This window comes from Tamandua tetradactyla, chromosome 4, assembly GCF_023851605.1.
Source record: "Tamandua tetradactyla isolate mTamTet1 chromosome 4, mTamTet1.pri, whole genome shotgun sequence".
Lineage (NCBI taxonomy): Eukaryota > Metazoa > Chordata > Mammalia > Pilosa > Myrmecophagidae > Tamandua > Tamandua tetradactyla.
Genome location: NC_135330.1, coordinates 181,494,223 through 181,506,380, shown reverse-complemented (window position 1 = coordinate 181,506,380; position 12,158 = coordinate 181,494,223).

Sequence of the window (12,158 nt, the reverse complement as noted above, 5' to 3'; positions counted from 1 at the left end):
TTAATGAGGTTCCTTCAGTTAAAAAGTGGCCCAAATGAATCAGGATAGATCTTAATCCTATTACTGCAGGCCACATTGAGTAGACCAAAGAGAAAGAAGCTGCAGGAAGCAGCCAAAAGCTAGGAAGTCAACGGAACCTGGAAAAGAAAGGAGAGGACACTTCCACGTGCATGGCCATGTGACAGAAAAGCCAAGAACCACCAAGGATTGCAGGCTGAGCAGAGGATACTGACCCCAGGAGGAAGAAAGCTTTCTAGCCTCTGAGCCAATATATTCCTGTTGTTAAGCCAAGCCATTGCATAGTATTTGCCTTAGCAGCTAGGAAACTAAAACACTGGTGGAAATGCAAATTGGTACAGATACTCTGGAAAACTGTTTCGCAGTTTCTTATAAAGTTAAACATATACTTACCATATGATCCAGCAATCCCACTTCTAGGGAAATAAAAAACCTGTACATGAATGTTCATAGCAGCTTTGTTTGTGAAAACCCAAACCTGGAAATGACCCAGATGACCTTCAATGGGTAAATGGACAAACAAACATGGTACATCCGAACCATGGACTAAAACTCAGCAATAAAAGGAGTAAACTATTGATACACACAACACCCTCAATGACTCTCAAAGTTACTATGCTGAGTAAGAAGCAGTCTTAAAATATTATAATAGTATAATCTTTTATAAATTATTCTATGTATTTGACATTCTTGAAAAGACCAGGGTGATGGAAAACAGATCTTTGGTTCTCAAAGATTATGGGAGCTGCAGTAGGGTGATGCGTCCCAGTTTGCCCAGAACCTTCCAGGACTCATCACTGAAAATTCCACATTGCAGGAAACCCCTCAGTACCAAGCAAATCAGGATTGTTGGTCACCATAATTGAGGGTGTGACTAAAAAGGATAGCTAGCACAAGGGAGTTTTTGAAGGTGGTGAAATTGCTCTTTATTTTGATTATGGTAGTAGTTTTATGAATTTATACATGCACCAAAATTCATAGTACTGTCCACCAAAAGAAAGATAAGTAATTTCATTGTATGATAATTTTTTTAAATGCACATATAGAATTACTTTCAGGGGTAGGGAGTGGGGTGGTCATTTACAGAGCTTTATGGTTTCCCATTGAGAGAGGGGGTAATGCCATCAAGAGAATTCTTCTAAAGAACAGAAGATATTTTAAAAACTCACTTTGTAAATACCAGTCTGCATTCCATTCTTAGTTGTGCTTCTCAGATGTAAGCCAGACTAACTGACCCTATCCCTCCTTTATTCCCACCAACCTACTGACCATGTAAGACAACACAATGAACAGCTTCAAACTACTGACTTCAACTCCCACTCCCCCACATTTGGATGCCTGAATCCCTTCCACAGGTGCCGTACATCTGGGTTATGTTCTTGCTGAGATCTTCATGTAGATTATCTGAGGTAGGGAGAGAAATCTCTAGTCCTTCTTTTTTTCAATTAGAGACCAGTTGCAGAGAGAGGTTAAGTGACTGGCTCAAGGTTATACACTAAGCTTGGAAAATATTCCAAACCTAGCTCCTTGCTGAATGTACTTTCTTCTTCACAGGAGCTGTGCACATTCATTCATTCATTCATTCATTCATTCATTCATTTATATTAACTTTGTGTGGCTGCAAAGATAGGAGAGATCAAGCATGGCCAAGAAAATGGACAGGAAGGCGACCCTTAGCCCTCCTTATCTTAAACCCTCCAGTCCCAGACCACAGTGTCCTGTTGCTCTTCAGCTATTATTTTGGGGGTAGAACAGAGTTTGCCGATCCTTATATTCCTTCCTTTCCTTCCTGGAAGGTTTTGAGGGAGACTCCTTTAGAATAATAATGCATGAAAAGTGTCATGCCAGGTAGTCAAAATCATCAAAGGAAAGTCTGTTAGTGAAGTTTGACACTCTAAAAAATCAGAAAGAATAAGCCCCTCCTCCACTGGGCAGTAGGGGGCCCCATGGCCCTTCCAGAATTAAGCATGGATGTAGGTCTTCTTGGTGTCAGGCCTAGGGACATGCTGCCAGAAGGGGCCCAGGATAATGGGGGAAAGTGGGGCGAGAAAAGCAGGGATTCCTGCAAGCCATCTGGTGGACTTGGCATGAACTGAAAATGATTCAATGGGAGGAGTGAAGACATCTCTGCCTCTGCTTCTGGATTCCTCCATCTGCCCTTAATCTATTAATAGATAGATCGGTTTCTTTCACTCAAAGAATTGCCCGGTGCACCTTTCCAAGGCTGCAGGGCTCAGAAGAGGCATTTTGATTGCATGCATGGCCTGGGAAGGTTCTTTTTCCTTCTGTGGGGGATAGAGCTGCAAGACAGAAAAAGACCATTCTGGGCTCCAGAACGTTGGCAACCTTAGAGAAGTTATAAAAGAAGATGAAATTCGTCAGGATAGTTATGTGATCACCTCTAAGGTATCTGGATTGAAGTTCTTGCATGACAGATGTTTAAACACTGCAATGCCATGATACCATACCTCTAGCAAAATCTTGCTGTGAGCTTTCAGGACTCCACCTCTGCAAAGTTTGGGTACACAAAACAGAACTGCTGTTTGTAACCCGGTTACTTGCAAGTAGGAGGCAGCAAGATGTGAGTGAAAGAGTAAGGAATTTGGAGTCAGAACCCTGAGGTTCAAATTTGGTCCACTATGACCTTGAATAAACCAGCCCCTTGACCTCTATGCAAAAAATGAAAATAACAAACTTTATGTTTACCATTGAGTTAGCAGAGATCAAGGGAAAGCCTTTCACAATGTTTTCGAAAGAACCCTCCAAATATTTCATTATTATTATGAAAGTGCTGGGGGTGGGGGGTGAGGGGTGGGGGGTCGGTAGAGAAGCCGCAGCAAGAGGAAGAAAAAGGAGGGAAGACAGCAGCCCAAAGGGCCCTGCACTCCCTAAGCCTGAGTTCAAGTCCTGGCTCGTCTGGATAACAAATATGTAATGTTTTATAGATAAGTCATTCGGACCTCCAATTCTCAGTTTCCTGAGTTTGAAACAGAAAGAATGCAAGAGCAGGAGTAAGAGCAAATGAAAGAGGACATTATTCTAATCATCTACTGTTATGCACAATTTAAGCACTTATTATGTTTCAATTTGAGGCCTAGGACAGCTTTGGAATGGGCTGTGCTGCCAATCACATGACACCTGGGCAGAACTCAAAAACCTATTTCCAAAGTATTTATCGGCAAAGCAACAGCCTCTCTAAAAACCTTCAGATATAATCAAAACATTCACTTGTTTGGGACTGAGAATCAAAACCTGTATCTCAAGTGTATGCCCCAAACAGAGGTCTATATGTTCTCATGGACAAGAAAAAGGATCATTTTTTTGTTCTCATGGACCATTTTTTCCCCAACCTATGTCACATTTGACATTACTTTCACCTACCCCTAGTTTCAGCTTGGGAATACGAATTGTGATTAAATTGAGAAAAATCACATTTCACAATTTATTCATCATCACCAGTTCTTCCTTCCTACTGATTGTTGGGTTGAGGAAAATAGATGCCATTTCCCTCTACAGGTAGAAAATCTGACAGCAAATATAATACCAAACTATGCAAATATGACCAAGCTATAATTGCTGTGAGAACCGTAACAGCGAATTTTTTTTTACTTTTGTGCATTTAAATTTTCTACCATAATGTTGCATTAAAGAAGGATGTCTTTTTTTCTGCATTGAATTTATACCTAATGTGATTCCATTTTGTACTCTTTACAGATGCAGATTAGACAGCTATAATGTTCCTGATGCAAAAACTGTTTTTGGCAAATCATATCAAAATGTTTCATGGATCACACCAAAAAGTGTTGATATATGGAAATTGCTCTTTTTCAAAAACTGTCCTTAAAACCCAAATGGTATGTTTTGAATTTCTTTCCTCTACACCACACCCTCCCGAGTATTTGTGGAGAATTAGAGGAAATAAATCATCTTTGTACCATTTCGCCACGGCACAGGAGCACTGTGGCCAGAGCAGTACTGATTTTTAAGGACCATCTAAGTAAAGGGCGGTTAGGTCAAGGCTAGCAACACACTCAGACAGATGAGTTAGCAAAGGTTAACATGTAGAAAACCGAAAAACATTTCCTCACCTCGCTTGTAGGTAAGAGAATGACTGAATAACATCTTTCTCAATGGATTCTACTAGATTTCTATTCTTATAGACAAAAGAAGACTTGCATACCTCAGCCTTTAAATGACGTATTTTAAAATGCAACATGAGCAAAAATGAAAACTGTCAATTAAATCATTGTAAAGGACTCCAGCATACGAAAGCTTTGTGGTTCAAGAAAGATGTGATGCCCGGCATGGTTCAAAGCTTGGGAATTTTATCTACGTTCACATGACAGTTTCCCAAATCATTTAAGCAGATTGCAACCCCCAACAAAATCTGCTGCCGTGAGAATTAACTGTTTTAGGTCTCATACTAAGAATAATTAAAATGAATGTGAATACAATGACACAGATCAATGTAATTAGAAAGAGGGACAGTAGCCAGATAGCAAAGAGGTATTCTCAGAATCTCCATGAAAATCAAGGTGGAGTGTAGAGCAATGCTCTTTAAAAGACTGGGTGGTCTTCCCAGCAATTCATAGAGCTGAGTCAAAGAGGGAGAGCTTGAAAAGCTAGAGGAAGGAGTAGATAAAGAAATGGGGGAGGGTGGGAGGAGAATATTTTTTTTTAATGCAGACACAAAAACAAAAGCAAACACTTTCTCCAATCTGCAAAATTTTTTCGGATCAGAGTATAAATGAGCATGACGCTATTTATTTTTCATCCTAAGATGAAGAAAAAAGTGTAAAACAAACGCTGCAAATGTACTGGTTATAATTCACTATTGGTAACTTGGCACATTAAGCAAGAATGGTCTTCACATGCCATAGGACTTGGGTAAAATTTGCCGTGGCTATTCCTTTCCAAGTGAGATTCTGCTATCGCTTTCTGCTACTGAATATTCTTTACGGTTTATGGCTGGGTGGTTTGAGACAAGTACACTTAGGAGGTGAATAGAGGAGATTACAAGGCATATATAAGAAGACAGTGTCTTGGGATTCTTCATTTGGGTGATTTGTAATTTTTTAAGTGATAATAAATATTAACCAGCCATTGGCTTTAGCATATCTTAATAAAATTCTAACACAGTCTTGACAAATCACACTATTTTATGATGCTGGATGAGGACTTGCCATGTACTAAAATGACCACTACAAGTAGGTTTTCCTTTTCTTTAGGGTGATTACCAGTTGGTGGGGTAGGGCCTGGGGGAGGGGTGGTGGTGAGGAATCAGACTTTGAAACTATTTAATAATGCTGCTCGAATGGTGTATTTTCCAGTTCAATCATTTTATCCTAATAGAATAATATACCTTGATTTTTCATCAACGTTAAGTGTGTTTTTTAATATATATAATGGTATTTGGATGACATTTATTTAATAGATTTAAATTGTACTCTGGATATCTCTGTTATTGATTTGGTTTTCCTTAATGTCACTGAACATATTATGGGTATCTTCCATATTACTGCTAGGTGGGAAGTTTACACAAAAGCTTACTCACTGGATCTATACATATCTCCCAGGGCTAAAGGAAAACATGAAAAAAAGCCTTAAGAATCACCGAAGATTTTCTTCTGCTTCGAATGGGTATCCAGCCATGACCGTAACATTTATAATCGTTCCTCATTTATTGCTTTCACTCTTTCATTAATAATTTAATGTTTAGAAAAAACAAGGTCTCCCTTACAACACATTCAAAGCGGAAGAAAAAAAAACCATTCAGCGCTAAATAAACTATTTTTTTGTCGAGTTAAATGTCTTTGTATTTTAAAATGCCAGTTCTGTCACACAGGCTTAATTAATGCAATGGGATTTAGAGAAAAGGAAGTTTTATTGGCAAGCTAACCTCTCCATAGTCTGTCAATTTGAACAAAGTTGAAAATTACCTCCTGATGACTGAGAATATGCATATACACTATCACATTTTGAACCTAACAGCGTTTTGCTCTCACATAAGAAGGAGACATACTTTATTTATATAGGTTTAATCAGTGACAAGGGTAACTCTCTCTATAGCTCAGAAATATAGCTGGAAAGCAAACTGCTACTGCAACGTTTCTTAAGTTAGAATTTAGAGCCCAGACTCTACTCGAGAATCCTCTTCATTCTGAAATTGAAATTTTGACTTGATCATCAACCCTCTGCTTTTTGAATGGAATTATTCAGGATATTGTGATAAACACAAAACAACGTTTCCTCTCCTAATGGAACATATAGTGATCCAAGTTGAAAATTACATTTAATCACAGTTGGGGCCCAAAGGTGATGGTTGAGAGCCACCAGAAAGTACTCAGGTGAAAGCACACCATTATCACGTGGCTTTTGGCCCCATCTTAAAGAATTTATTTACATTCTGTAGGACAGAGCCCCAGCGAGAAGCTAGTTTTCTCAGTTTAGCAGAAAGTGCAGCAGGTTCAAAAGGCTCTCAGCACAATCTTGGGCTGTAAATGTTGTGGAATTGAACCACCTCGATTTTAACCTTTTCTGGGCTCGCCACCATTTGACGCGAATGTTTTTCTGTATGGCTTCCCACACGAGGAGGTGAAATATCTGCCCTGTGTGTGCCCAGTCATCCGACCTTTGATCTAGATTGCTTGCTCAAAATTCAGTTCCGAATGACTAGTGTTCTCTCAGGCAAAATCTACATAATCTGCTCTCAGAGACTGTCAAACAAATGGTTGACTTCATACACCCCATTTCAGAAACATGATCAAAACACCAGAAGGGGGAAAAAAGAAAGAAAAAAAAAATCCTTTCTGTGTTGGAAAAACTATAATACTACGATGAAAAAGCAGTGTAAGTGAAGGATCCTTTGGAAATGTCAAAATCAAATATTCTCTTGACAACGTTGATGTAAAATGTTGACTATGATCTCCAAGAAATTTATGTTATGAATTAGGTGGAATTGAATCATTTTGCATTTCTTACCCCTACTTCCACCACCGCCCCAGACGTACAAACCCCTGTTTTATATGTTGATTCAGAGATCCACGGAAAAAGTTTGCTAAGTGTTATGAGAAAGTATGCAGTTGTTTTTTTTATTACAGGATTAAAGGAGGTAGAGCACAATTAAAGGAAGGAATATGTACTGGTTCCTTTAATATTTATACTCTTCTGTCTCTAATGATTTTTAAAACAATTTAGACTGTTACTCATGGTAGAAGTATAACTTCTAGAATGAACAAATGAACATCACTTAAATTTAATCCTAATGTTAAATCACCCCCTCCATCCTTATAAATTTGTCTATTCGATGAAAATAAAACACGCTTGCATTTCCTCTGTGCTAATGATCTACACAATTCTCTAGTCCTATCATAACTCAGCATAATTAATAACTAAACACCAAACATATTTTATTTGAATCCAGATTATTTAAAATAAGTTTTCATATTATTTTTTCAAAAATTACATAGGAAAACTTTTTTTTTCCTGTTTGTTCTAACGGCTTCATGTTTAAAAACTTAGTTATAATATTAGATTCAAAGAGTACCTCAGTCTCTTAAAGGTAACGTGCTATTTTGCCTCATTATCATAAACACCAATGTTTTTACAATTGCAACAGTTCTCCACCAGCATTAGCATATTTTGGCTGAGGTATTGTTTTACTGTGACCTGTATAATAAGTGTCACATTAGCAACACAACAAATCAAACGTTTGTTAATTTCCCTCGCTTTCCCACACAGCTGCTAGTGTTATCGTGTCACCAGATTTTAATTAATATGATAAGTAACACTTGCAAGACAACAGGCTGATTTTTTTCCCCTCTGTGTGCGTGAGGGTCTATATGCCTTGTGCGTGTGTGTGTGTGTGTGTGTGCCTGCACATGCCATGTGTGGGGAGCGAAGAAAAAGGGGGAGAAACCAAGATATTCCAAAGGTCTGCTGCCACAAATCTTAGTCGCTAAACCATACACAGGCCCACAAAACCCTATTTTCAAATAAAACTTTCTTTACACCATTTTTTTTTTTTTTGGCTTTTCAGGCTCAAACAACATCGTGCCCTAATGTATAATAAAAATCATAAAAATATATACTAACATGCACTAATTTTCAAACTTAGGAGGTGCTGCATTTAAGATTTTTGCATTTAAGAGAGGTGCAATAATGTTGTCTTGCAATAGGTTTAATTTTAATTTCTCCTGCCTGCATGTGAATAGTAACAAATACATTTCTGACATATACAGAGACCATTGTAAGTGTTTCTCATGTACAAGAGTCTCATCAGCACTCTCTAGGGTAAGTCAAAAGTGCCATCTATTTGTAAAAGCTAGAAATGCAACTGAACCCAGAATGGAAAATCACTCAGCTGGTTCCAGCCTTCACATCGCTAATCACAGACCAATAGATGTGGGGTCAGCTTGGCAGGGGAAGAAAAATAAATAGTGCTAAAATGCAAAATAAGGAAGATAATACTTAAAACATTTTTAAACATAAATTATTTGAAATGTTTAGTGCCAAGATTTTATTTTAAACTGTTTCAATGCAGGGTTTTTTTTTCAGTAAAAACAAGGCAGTATCCATCCCAAATAAACTATACAAGGATAAAACATTATCTGAGAATGAACAGTATATTGCCATTGTAATTTTAAAAAGATTCATTCAATAATTTTTCTAAATAGCACTCTGGAAACTAAGTCAATAAGATAGCACTAATGATAGAAACCCTTAAACCATTTCTGGAAAGAAAATGCCAATAAGAAAAGTGATGTTCAAAATTAGAACTATAATTTTTTTTTTTTTTTTGCATATTCTAGAGAGAAAGAAAACTTCTTTCTCATGAGAAGGGAAAGCAGAAGACCCTTTACAAAAGCTGAAATCCTTCCACATCTCCATGTCATTATGTAACTTAACCTTTTCTCCTTCTGTTGCAAAATACAGAATTGCCCAGTAAACTACAAACTCTAGTAAACTACAAAACCACATACACAAAATGACGACAGCACTAGATTCTGAATGTCACCAACAGCGCCGACAATGGTGTTCTCTGTAAGTAGGGGTAAGCGTAGACGCGGTTTCCCACACATGCACAAGGTTTGCTAAGATGCAAGGCCACCAAGTTCAATTACTAATCAGTGATGGCAAAATGCCCACACTCTTTACTAAAGCTGCCTAGCAAAAATTTGGGTTTCATAGAAGCAGACTTAATTCATTCAACTGATTGTATAAAAATAGGCTTAAATTGTACATCCACTTGTCACTTGCTGGTGGCAGCTCTGAAAGTAAAACTGGAAGGGTAGTACATCTTAGGTTTCCTTCTTCCTCTACAGATCTGTATAGGCAGATTATACCAGTTAATGTGCAGTAGATGGTGCACAGAAAAACCATACTCATGGACTAATCTGTCGTAAATCAACTCCAGTATAATCTACCTACACATTCCGAAAACAAAGTACCTGAGGGACTACTGCTGATCTGGGAATAGTCAGCTAACTGTGGGCGCCTATTCCCCCACCCCCAGGAATGGGCCTCCCCTCTTGTTTGTCCCGGTTGATGGAAGTACCTTTCTGAAAGAATGTCCATGGGTCCTCTTCTCTAGGCAAGACAGGCCAGTAGAGTCAGAGACAGACAGACATAAACGGTGCCAAGCACTTTATTCAGTAGCTATTGCCATTGTGTATGCATGTTCCCAAACCTGGGGATTTTCCATTGGCCCAAAAGGAATTTCCATTGGTCCCAAGAGTTTCTACCAAGTCAACCAAGGTATCTAGGCTTCTTATATGAGGCATGGAATAAAGACACCATAGAATCCAACAGAAGACCATTTGCTGCCCTAGTTTAATCCTTTATGCTATAAAGTAAAATCATTGCCTCCTGGTTTAGCAGAAATAGAATTTGTTTCCTTCCTTCATTTTCAAAATCCAGCTAAAGGAAATGGCTTTAGAGACAGGGGTGGGAGGGGAGACGAGATCTCATGGTTTGGAATGGTGATTTTTTTTTCCCCTCAGTCCAAGGTGATTGTCAAGGAATCCCTCCCAAAGAACTGACATTAAGTTACTTTTGTGAGTAGCAACCTGGGTGCCCAAGAAGCAAAGGAAATCATGTGTGGGAAACGTGTATGACTGAGAAGGCTGGAAGTACGAATACCTTGCAAGGGTCTTAAATAGCAAGACCTTTCAGAAAATAATACATCAGTAAAAGCAGCCCTACCTACAAATGGTAGCAACTAAGAGCTCTAACCTCATGTTTCCAAATTAAAATTCAAGATCATGCACATTTTATACTAATCCAGTAGTATCCTAACCCAGTAGGGACAGAAGAGACCTGTTGTGGACCACAAGCTGGAGAAGAACCAATGTGCGGTTGAAGTAGGTAAATAAGAGCAACTAAATAAAAACATCATACACAGCAACAAAATCTGGAGCTTTGCTGAATTTAGGCATTATTTTTTAAAAGAGAGAAGAAAACAAACGAATGAGAGACTTCTTATGCATGCAGCCAGAACTTGCCAGAGTCGTCCAAGTAGCAAACAAAGGATAAAATTAAAAGCTAAAACTAATTTATTTTCCTAAAAAGAATTTGGAATTATAAAATAAGGGATCCCACCCATTCACCACCAACCCACCAAATAACACATGCACAGACACAGATACACGATACAAAATAACACTGAATCCTAGAAAATCAGTGTGGGTGGGTTTTAAATAATTGTCTTTGAATATTAGCATCAGTATAGCAGACACACTAACACAACTGATCTGTCCCAGGGAGGGTGTCACAGAGAGCTCATAGGAGACACCAACCTTATCTTCTTCAGGAGCATGGAGATGGCACACTCATAATAATATTTTAAGCTAAATGTAAGAGTCCATTGGTTAAAAGACACATCATTATTTTATATACCACTGAGAAAGAAAAGTGCTGCCTTTTGTAATTGTTATGTGCCATGGATGGTAAAATGCATCTGATTTTAAAACTGTTAAACGTGAAAATAGATCTACCTTAGAATAAACGAAGCATGGTAGTTAGCCAATATTTAGAAATCAAATAGATGTACCCCAATAAAATATGGTGTTAAGACTAGGAAGAATTAAAAAGAAAAATTTAAAAGCCCTTGGGATGGGCTACCAAGTCACGGTCTATAGAAAGGAGGGATAAATGCAACATGTGCAGCAGAGCCCATGCCACAGATGCACGACTCCTTTACCACTTATGAAGGAAAGGGAAACAAGAGAGGAGGGAAAAGCAGGTGGACCCTGGAACGCTTTCTACACAGCAGGAAGAACTGCACCTAAGCCTGCCTGGCATGTGCACATATGCTTCTTGGAGAAGATGATTTGTCTGCTCTGAAGACAGTCTAAGGACTTTATTATGTAGCATTCAAGAGGGTTGATGAATCATGCAAGATAGTAAATGATGCAAGAAAATTGTGTTCTTAGTTGGGTGCTTTTTTGGGGGGGTGGGGGGGTGGGGGGAGTTAGATTCCTGCAAAATTGTACTTGTAATGCCACAATCACTTTGCCGTGAATAGGGCTCTTTGTCATTTGTTAGCTGACCCATCTCGGCTGTCGCAAAAATCAAAAAGGAATTGATTTTGATGAACTAACATGCAACTGAAGGGGAACACAAGCACCAGATGAACAAAACGCCAGTTCCAACAGTGGTGAGCGGATCGATAGCACACCTATGGCAGGTGTCCGCGGCAATCACCAGAGAAGAAAAACGAAGCCACGCGGCCCGTCAAATGTATGGCCTTTAGCGGATGGTGGGTTCTTCTGGGGAGGCGGGGGGGGGGGGGGGGTGTTTGCTATTTGTATTTTCTGTTGACAGTTATGTTGATTTTTTAAAATCCCCCTGACCCGAACACTAGTTATAGAATGCCCAGTCAAGAAGCGAGAGCGGGGAAGGAGGAGGAAGAGAAAGGGAAAGGGAGAGAGCAGTTTCTTGCATTTAACCCCAAACACCATTCATCCGTAAGTAGTGTATAATAATAAGCAAAGAACCTAGCTGCCTCCTTATTTAGGCATTCTTGTTCTCATTAACAGGCCTAGCATTATTCATTACCCAAACCATTCAGTTCAGTTCAGAAGCACCAGAAAAAAAGGACTTTTACCACTTCCATTGTGCAACTCGCTTCTGCTAATTTT